This window comes from Pan troglodytes, chromosome 11, assembly GCF_028858775.2.
Source record: "Pan troglodytes isolate AG18354 chromosome 11, NHGRI_mPanTro3-v2.0_pri, whole genome shotgun sequence".
NCBI lineage: Eukaryota > Metazoa > Chordata > Mammalia > Primates > Hominidae > Pan > Pan troglodytes.
In genome coordinates this window covers 49,506,226-49,516,501 of record NC_072409.2, presented here as the reverse complement: position 1 = coordinate 49,516,501, position 10,276 = coordinate 49,506,226, and the positions used below count along the sequence as shown (strand labels likewise).

Here is a 10,276-nt window from a genome sequence, read left to right as displayed (position 1 = left end):
TGAGGCAAGGTGTGGAAGAGGAAGGTGGGGAGGTGAGGACTGATGGTCTCAGAGCTCCAGTTCTGACTCGATATGACTTGGGAAAATGCACCTGCGCAGGCACACCTATCCCACATGTCACACAGACATGTGCATGCACAGATATAAACACTGTCACTCCTGGTTACTTTTATTTCTATCTGCCATCCTTGTGGCCATAGTCACTATTTTCCTCTTTGTACTTTTCCTTTTTACTCTGGTGGTTTGAAACTCAAACCTAAGCCTAGTTTCATCGGCTCCCTAACACCTGAGCCTGGTAAAGACAGGAGCCCCTCAGCTCCCAGCTACATTGTAACATTCCACGTATTCAGCATGGCTGCAAAATGGGCTGAGATAGAACCTCCAGGACAATGTCCAGGACAATGGATCCCTGGAGGTCCCTGGTGGTCCCCACAGACCTCACTTTCCCAGAAGCAGAAGAGGGGCAGTTAAAATCTCAAGGGTATAGTTTTAGAAACACAATTGTTTTACCTCCCAGCAATGGTTGATCTTGTAACAACCATATTTGAGACTGCTGCCTTGTAATTAATGCTATAAAATTCATTTAACAATATTAATTTTTCCAATTCATTAAGACAGATAGCTTCCCATTTATGTGTGTCTTCTTCAATTTCTTTCATCAATGTTTTATAGTTTTTAGTTATAGATCTTTCACCTCCTTGGTTAAATTCATTCCAAGGTATTTTTTGTTGCTATTGTAAATGGGATTGTTTTCTTGGTTTCTTTTTTGAATAATTTGCTGTTAGCATATAAGAAATGCTACTGATTTTTGTAGGCTGATTTTTTTATCCTGCAACTTATTAATTCTCAGCTTTTAGGTGGCATCCTTATGGTTTTCTATATGTAAGATCATGTCATCTGCAAACAAAGACAATTTTACTTCTCTATATTTCTAGTTTGGATGCCTTTTTCCTTGCCTAATTGCTCTGGCTAGGACTTCCAGTACTATATTGAATAGAAGTGGTAAGAATGAGCATTCTTGTCTTGTTCCTGGTCTTACAAGAGATTCAATGCAATCCCTATCAAAATTCCAAGAACATTTTTTCACAGAAATAAAAAAAAATCCTAAAACCTATATGGAACTATAAAACACTTCAAATAGCCAAAGCAATCTTGAGCAAAAAGAATGAAGCTGTAGGCATCACACTACCTGGTTTTAAAACACACTGCAAAGCTGTTGAAGGAGTAAAGAATATGCCACCCCAAAATATGTTGCTCTGGCCTGTTGACCATGTAGAATCAAAGGTACTTTTTAACACAGCAGGTACAAGAAGATCATTCTGACCTTCATTCTGTTTCTGAAAAGCAAGAGATAGAATTTCTGTAGAAAAATGTCCTTCCTATACCACAAGGAAAGTAAAATTCTTCTTATGTAGGACAGGAAGTTGAAGCCGAGGAATTCTGTACAAACAAATCTTGTTAAACTAACCCTTATCTTCCTACTTCTAGAACTTTCTCTACCCAATTGACTCAGTTTACCACACCTTTGTCTAATTCGGTATATACGTGTTTGACTCTAACTGCTCCTTTCAGTCTTCATTTCCTTGTGAAGTTTCCTCATATACTTGTATGCTTTTCTCCTGTTAAATCCGTCTTGTGTCAATGTAATTCTTAGACCTAGCCAAAAATAAAATCCTAAATGGGAAAAGGTAAAGTTTTGTCTCCCCTACACTCTCATAATCAAAGCAGCTTGGTACGGACCTAAAGACAGACACACAGACCAATGAAACAGAATAGAGAGCCCAGAAATAAACCCACACACTGATAGTCGATTGTATTCAACAAAGGTGCCAAGAACACACAATGGGAAGGAATAGTCTCTCCTATAAATGGTGTTGGGACAACTGGATATTCACATGCAGAGAGATGAAATTGAACCCTTATCTCACAACATGTGCAAAATAAACTGAAAATGGACTAAAGACTGATATGGTTTGGCTCTGTGTTTCCGCACCTAAATCTCATCTCAAATTGTAATCCCCATGTGTTGAGGGAGAGACTCTGCAGGAGGTGATTGGATCATAGGGGCCGTTTCCCCCATGCTGTTCTCATGATAGTGAGGAAGTTCTCACAAGAGCTGATGGTTTTAAAGTGTGCCTCTTCCTCGCTCTCTCTCTCTCTCCTGTCATCGTGTGAGACGTGCCTTGCTTCCCCTTTGCCTTTTGCCATGATTGTAAGTTTCCTGAGGCCTCCTCAGCCATATGGAACTGTGAGTCAATTAAACCTCTTTTCTTCATAAATTACTCAATTTCTGGTAGTATCTTTATAGCAGTGTGAGAACAGATTAATACAGAGATTTAAACACAAGACCTGAAACCATAAAACTACTAGAAGAAAATATAGGGGGAAAGCTTCTTTACATCGGGGAGGCAAAGAGTTTTAGGATATGACTCCAAAAGCACAAAGAGGTTGTCAAGCAGACAAGATAGATACCTCACACCAATTAGATGGCTACGATTAAGCAGACAAGATCAAGATAACAGGTGTTCCTTGGGATGTGGAGAATAGGGAGCCCTTGAATACTCCCGATGGAAATGTAAATTAGTGCAAACACTATGGAAAATAGTCTGGAAGTTCCTAAAAAAATTAAAGCTAGAACTGCCATATGATCCAGCAATTCCAATTCTGAGTGCATATTCAAAGGACATGAAATCAGCACCTCGAAGACATATCTGTTCTTCCATCTTCATTGCAGCTTCATTCACAACAGCCAAGATAAGGAATCAACCTAAGTGTCCACTACTGGATGAATGGATAAAGAAATGTGGCACCTACATAAGATGAAATACTATTTTGCCTTAAAAAAAGAAAAACATCTTGTCATTTTTTACGTGAATGAAACTGGAGGACATTATGTTAAGTAAAATAAGTCAGGCACAGAAAGACAAATACTGCATGATCTCACTGATGTATGGAATCTAAAAAAGTTAAACTCATAGAAGTAGAGAGTAGAGTGGAGGTACTAGGGTCTGGGGAGTGAGGAAAATGGGGAGATATTGGTCAAAGGGTACAAAGTTTTAGTTAGGCAGGAAGAATACATTGTGAAGATTTATCATACAGCATGGTGGCTATAGTTCATATTAATGTAGTGTATACTTGAAAATTGCTAAGACAATATTCTCACCACAAAAATGTGATAAGTAGATGAGGTGATGGATATAGTCATTAGCTTGATTTGATGATTTCACAATGTATAAATATACCAAAATACCATGTTGTACACCATAAATATATACAATTTTTACTTGCCTGTTATTTCTTAATAAAGCTGGGGGCAAAATACATTTGGAAGTTACCATCAATCCTGGATGTTAGAGCTTCTCTGCTGGGCTCAGTCACGCCTGACTGGTGAATACTGTCCCCTTCAGCCCCAGAGAAGGGGAGGCCTGAGTTGAGGCCCGGCTTCAACTCAGGCAAGTGAGAGGTCCAGCTTCCCCACCAGACTCTCCAAAGCATTTGGCACTGATGTCTCCTTTTTGTGGGGGACAGAGTTTTTGCTCTGTTGCCCAGGCTGGAGTGCAGTGGTGCAATCTCAGCTCAATGCAACCTCCACCTCCTGGGTTCAAGTGATTCTCCCGCCTCAGACCCCTGAGTAGCTGGGATTACAGGTGCCCACCACCATGCCTGGCTAATTTTTGTATTTTTAGTAGAGACGAGGTTTCACCATGTTGGCCAGGCTGGTCTTGAACTCTTGACCTCAGGCGATCCACCTGCCTCAGCCTCCCAAAGTGCTAGGATTACAAGTGTGAACCACCACATCCGGCCAGCACTGATGTCTTTAGTCAAAAGCAGAATCAACCTAAAATTAAAACAAAAACCAAAAAAAGTCCAAGAAAAGAAGCCCAGGGCCCTGTAGAAGCAATGAGAAACGTTCTACAAAATCAAGTTGGATAATAAATATGAGTTTCTGGAATACAGGGGGAACTTGGAGAGGACTTTCATAAATAATGAGTGATATACTGTGCCCCTGGCAGAGATCTTTCAGCTGGCAAGATTGAATTAGACCAAAACTCGTTCCCCTTCAGCAGTGGGAGGCAGGAAACAGAAAGTCTCAGGACATCTTGTGAGGGGACCCTCCCACGGATTAAATGTAATGAAGTAAACATACAAAGTCACCCTGTACTACCTGCAATGAGCCTCCCATTTCGGCACGGCTGACTCCATGTCACTCTCGGGCAATACACACAAATCCTGCAAGTGACTTGTGCCATCATTCTCTCCTGTCTGAATTCTGTCAGGTGTGCCGCCTGCGAGGGCAGACTTTCAGGCCTTCCCTGGCATCCTGTCCCAGCTTTCAGCTTAGAGCGCTGGCAGGAGCAGGTTGTCCTGTGCCACGCAGCTTCTGTGTCCTTAGAGGACCTATATTGCTAATCACTGTGAAGTGTTGAGTGACTTTAGGAAGGCTTCTTTTCTTTTGTATTCCCCTCCCCACTCCCCTTCCCTTTATTTTCTTTCTTTTTCTTTCCTTCTTCTTCTTCTTTTTTTTTTTTTTTTTTTTTTTTTGATGGAGTCTTACCCTGTTGCCCAGGCTGGAGGGCTGGAGTGCAGTGGTGTGATCTCGACTCACTACAATCTCTGCCTCCCGGGTTCAAGCGATTCTCCTGCTTCAGCCTCCTGAGTAGCTGGGACTACAGGCACGCACCACCAGGCCTGGCTAATTTTTATACCTTTTTTTTTTTTTTACTAGAGACCGGGTTTCACCATGTTGGCCAGGCTGGTCTCAAACTCCTGACCTCAGGTGATCCGCCCACCTCGGCCTCCCAAAGCGCTGGGATTATAGGCGTGAGCCACTGCGCCCAGCCTGTTTTCTCTTTCTCTCTTTCCTTTCTTTCTTTTCTGTCTTTTCTCTTTCTTTCCTTCTGCTTTAAGATAAGGTCTCACTATATTGCTCAGGCTGGTCTTGAATTCCTGAGATTAAGGGACCCTCCTGCCTCAGCTTCCCAAGTAGGTGGGATTACAGGCACATATCACCACACCCAGCCAGGCAGATTTCTTAATTGTTCAGTATTTTTACCTTGAGGAACACTCTTCACAGTCTACCTTCTGCAAAGGGCTTTAGGAGAGAATGCTACTCAGAAATCCTTCCAGTGCAGAACACATCTCAGAGAGAGCATGCACTAAATAAAGTGAGGAGAGAGAACCCCATAAACAAATTCACAGATTAACCTGAATATCAACTTTTTGTTTAACCCTATGCCAAAGCCAAACATTGCTGCTTCAAGAGTCATCATTGAAAAGTGTCCAAAATGGGGCCCATCCTGGTTTCGTGATGGAATTTATTCCCATGCTGTTTGCTTCTCCTGATTGCATTGTCCTCATCTATCATTTCGAAGTAACTTCAAATTTAATTTTTTTTTAAAGGGACATGTATTCGTAGTGTCAGAGGACAGTCCGAGCATTCCTTTGTTATAATTTGTAACGTTAATACGGCATTGTACCAGCCAGCTGGGTAGACAGAGACCTGTCCTCTCTGTGGGCCCCAGCTCTGGGTCCTGGGGCAGGACACTGGCCTTGCCCATTGCCCCACGCTTTCATGTCTGGCCATCTTTCCAGAGAGGAAACCGCTCCTGGAAGTATGATCAACTGGCCTTGTCACTATAGCTGGCCACATCCCGCCCTGATCAAGGCCATTCTAGGAAGCCTTTGACCTCAGTTCCTGATATCCCATCCAGTGTGGGAGGTGGACTGCCTTCCCTCTGCCCCAATGTGGGTTTTGTTTGGGGTCAGGATTCTACCTGCACCTTCCTGGGAGCCACCTACAGTGCTGTTATCAGCTCTCACACAGCCAGGCTACCCTGTGGCAGATTCCCCACCTCTCGGCTGGCCAAAATGCTTCACTGTCACCTTGGATCTCATGGTTCATGGTTATGTCCTTCCTGTAACTCACCTCAGAGTTTATGTTTCACCCTGATTAGGACAGCTGAGTCCGGGTGCATCACATTCCTGCCAATGCATGTGGTTCCTCTAGGGCCAGCCCCTGCTCCGGGCACTTGGCCCCAAATCCTGCAGCAAGCTGACCTCTGCCCACACCATCATCCTCTGCTACTGCTGCACCCCATGGCGTGGTCTGGCCATGTTTGCTCTTTGTTCTTCCTGGGTCACATAGCCTCAAGGCTGCTCAGAGTCCTGCACTAGGGGGCTTCCTCCGGGGCTTCTGGCCACCAGCTGTCATTTCCAGCCATCCCCAGGATCCTGCTCAGTGAAATCTTCTTTGGATGTTTGTGTTAAAGATGTAGCTGTAAACCCAAATTGTCAGGTTGGGCCAGGTGGCTCATGCCTGTAATTCCAGCACTTTGGGAGGCCAAGACAGGCAGATCACCTGAGGTCAGGAGTTTGAGACCAGCCTGTGCAACATGGTGAAACCCTGACTCTACTAAAAATACAAAAATTAGCCAGGCACGGTGGCAGTTTCCTGTAGTCCCAGCTACTAGGGAGGCTGAGGGAGAAGAATCACTTGAACCCGGGAGGCGGAGGTTGCAGTGAGCAGAGATCCGGCCACTTCACTCCAGCCTGGGTGACAGAGTGAGACCCTGTCTCAAAAAACAAACAAACAAACAAACAAACAAAAAGCAAATTGTCCTCTGCAGTCACAGGAGCACCGAGGGGCCCTTGTTGCCACGACTTTCAGGTAAGAAGCAGAACCCCAGGATGCAGTGGGCTGTTGTGTGGTCTCCCTGATGTCCTGGAATGTCCCGGCCAATTTGGCGGTTTTTCTCTCCAGTGCATCCTCCCTGACCAGCCAGCTCTTCCCTCCCCAGCTCTTGCCCTGCACTGACTCTGAAAGCTTGTTGTTCCATTTACTGTTTACACTCACTTTATTTCATAGAGTAAAAGGTGCTTCTCAAACATAAGTTTATGTTGTTCGCCTTCAGCTCCCCCTGTATTCTCTCACCATGTCTTCAGCATGGAGAAGCAGGAACCTAAACATGGGAAGTGTTTTGACTTTCAAAAAAGCCCATAGTGAAGGCTCTGTTTATTTGCTTTGAAAATGATAATCATCAGTCCACACGCCTGCAAAGAATCATGGGCAGGAAAAAAAATTATAAATACAGCTGGATTTTAATAAAATAAGCAAAACAATTCCCACAATCTTTACTCAGTAAGCAGAATTTTTAGGACTGAAATAGACAGATGTATGTACCTATGTATGAAGCTTATGTGCCTAAGTAAATTGATATATATGTCGGTTTGAGAGGACTATGTTGAATTTACAAGTATGCACTCATGCATACCTGTGTCATACGCGTGTGTTGAATGCATGTATATATGCTGTTGTTTATTCAGTTAGGGATGTCCATTGGACATGTAGAGTCTGGAGTTCAGGGAGGGTTGAGGCTGGGGGTCTCTAGATAGCATTTGGCAGGACATAGGTGAGATTTAAAGCCCAGGGATGAAAGTGGAGGACAGAAAGGTGGAGACTGAGCCCCGGGGGCTGCAGGGGTGGAGTAGCCAGATGAGGAAGGGATCCAGCCAAGGAGTCTGGAAGGAGCTGCAGTAAGGCAGGGAAGGTGAGGGAGGGCCACTCCATCCATGAAGAGTATTTCCAGAAGCTGGACGCGGCCACCCATGTTAAACCCTCTGACAGGTCAGACAGTCTGGTAGGACGGTGGGAACCAAAGCCTGACCCCAGTGGATCCCAGGGAGAATGGAGGAGAAGCAGCAGGGGTTTCGGCAGCATCTACTCTCCACAGACAGACAGAGGGCCATCCCCCACATGCTGAGCACTAACAAGATCCAGCCAGGAGAAAGGGAGCTGGTGACCATGCATCAGAGCAGGGGACATACAGCAGCCAGGCCACTGACCAAGAGTGACGGATGGCTCAGGAGCCCACGGTGAGCCTGGCCAAGGAAGTTTTGGGAGTCTCTCCACTTCAGCAGGGAGGAAGGCACTGTCTGGGACAGAGCCAGTGGTTGGTGGACAAGATGTGGGAGCCTGTAACTGGTCCCTTTTGTTATAGTCTACTTTCCCAGTGAAAAATGAGCCAGGTTCTCAGCTGCAAGTGATGAGAAGGGCGAGGGCATAAGGCATTCGAGTACGAAGGAGAGGTGAAGTGATTGTGTCTGCGCGGGATGAATGAAGGGATCAGGGAAAGTTGTCACCTCTCAGGGCTATGCTGACTTGGGAGTGTAACATGAGACTAGTTAGCAAGAATTCTAGAGTTTCCTCCACCTGCACTGGGCTGCTTGGAGGCAGGAATGAAGTAAGCACAGAGTTTGATTAAACCAAGTTCAAATATCTGCCAAGGACCCCACAGGTGACAGGAGAAGGGAGGGTGTAAGTTGTAGCAGGGACAGGCAACAGGGGTTTATGATAATGCACGATGGACTCTTACCTGGGGGGATGGCAGGTGAGGATGTGCAGGGAGGTCGATGGCAGCACGTGGGTGGCAGGAATGAATTGAAAGATGACACTGTCCTGGCCTGCACCCAGAGGTGCTGGCTAATGGGTGTGGAGTGGCCCGAGCGTGGTATATGCAGGAGGGTTTCAAGATGCAGCTCTGTTGAGAGTTGCAGAGGCCACACAGGAGAGTGAGGGCAGGGTGGAAGTTTCTGGATCCACAGGGTCCAGAGATGAAGGTCAGGCAAAGACCATGATTAGCAACTATGCAGGTAGATGGAGATGCAGGCTCAGGTGAGCTAAAGCTGGTGGGTGAGCCTAGAGCAGATGCTCAGCCCTGCTTGCCTGGGGAAAAATTAACAGGTGTCCCTGCAATTCACCCTCCCCCACACCCCCAGGCACACTGGTTCCACTGGTCTGGGCTGTGCCCTGGACCTAGGAGTGTGAATAGCTCCCCAGATGTTTCTGCACACAGGCTGAGAACAGCTCCAGCTCAGAGCTTGTTCTACCTCAGTGTTCCCAGGAAACTCCTGTGGGGTCTCCTTAAAATGCAGATTCTGGTGCAGGAGTCCAGGTGGGCGGGGCCAGGGACTCTGCCTTTCTTAGGAGCTCCCAGGTGCTGTCTGCTGTGGGTACTTTGAGGAGCAAGGCCTTAGAGAGAGTGTTCTTTTTTTTTTTTTTTTTTTAAATTTCAAGCTCTCATTTATTAGTGTACCTCTCAATCTTTAAAAAAAAATGGAAACGAAAAAAATAAAGCTGCTCCCAAAATGTCTTATACCATTCTTTTTGTTGTTGTTTGTTTGTTTGTTTTGAGACAGAGTCTCGCTGTGTCACCCAGGCTGGAATGCAATGGTGCAATCTCAGCTCTCTGCAACCTCTACCTCCCAGGTTCAAGTAAATCTCCTGTCTCAGCCTCCCTAGTAGCTGGGATTACAGGCACCTGCCACCATGCCCAGCTAATTTTTGTATTTTTTTTTGTAGAGACAGTTCACCATGTTGGCCAGGCTGGTCTTGAACTCCTGGCCTCAAGCGATTTGCCCACCTCGGCCTCCCACAGTGCTGGGATTACAGGTGTGAGCCACCACGCCCGGCCTTATACCATTCTTTAAAAAAGGAAACTGTTTCTTTTAACTTTACACCCACCCCCATCCCAATTTCAAAACACATCATTTAATTGTCTTGTTCACGGACATTTCCAAGATGAAATTTTATATTTTGCTCCCATAACTTCTGGTTATCAGAAAACCCAAACTCCTTTTATTGAAGGAGTTTGGTCCGGCTGGTGTTGGTGGGGATCTTCCAGAATTCTTTATCCTCAGCTTGGCTTCTGGAGGCATTTCCTCCGCTTCACTCCCTGACCCGAGTGTGATGGCCATGGCTGATGTCTTCTTTATCATCTGACTACCTATGGCGAATCCAATGTGGAGATCTTTGTAGACTCCGTTGGGAGGTCTGCAGCTCCTTCAGCTGACCCTTCTCAGTGCTGCGACTGAAACTTTCCCCTCCATTACTAGAAGAAACGGTCTTCGTTTTCACAGGTTTTTCTGCTTCCTCTTCAGGTCCTCTGGCTGCTCCAGCTCGCTGCGACTTTTCAGGCTTCTCCGCTCTCCCCCTCCCCTCCGCCATTTTCCCCACTGTGGCCTCCCCTTCTGTGTTCTTGACAAAGCATGTTTCTGCCTGACTGCCCATGCCAGTCCACACAAAAAGACCTCCAAGTATGCTTGCCATTGATGGACAATATACATGTTTACAGAAAGCAAGCAAAGAAGCTACGGTTTCTAAAACATTCCGCAAGAGTAAGCGCATTGTTGTCCACCCACCACAGTCTGCCTCCGTCCCTGGCGCAGAGCTCCAGGGGCCCAGAGGGTGGCGTTTCTAGCAGCCTCAGCGGTCAGCCCA

At 45.9% G+C, this 10,276-nt stretch overlaps 1 pseudogene; it reads right to left on the bottom strand.

Annotated features, from left to right (window-relative positions):
* Nucleotides 1-9,547: 9,547 nt before the first annotated feature.
* Nucleotides 9,548-10,003, bottom strand: LOC100608790 (PEST proteolytic signal-containing nuclear protein-like; annotated as a pseudogene).
* Between the last annotated feature and the right edge of the window lie 273 nt (nucleotides 10,004-10,276).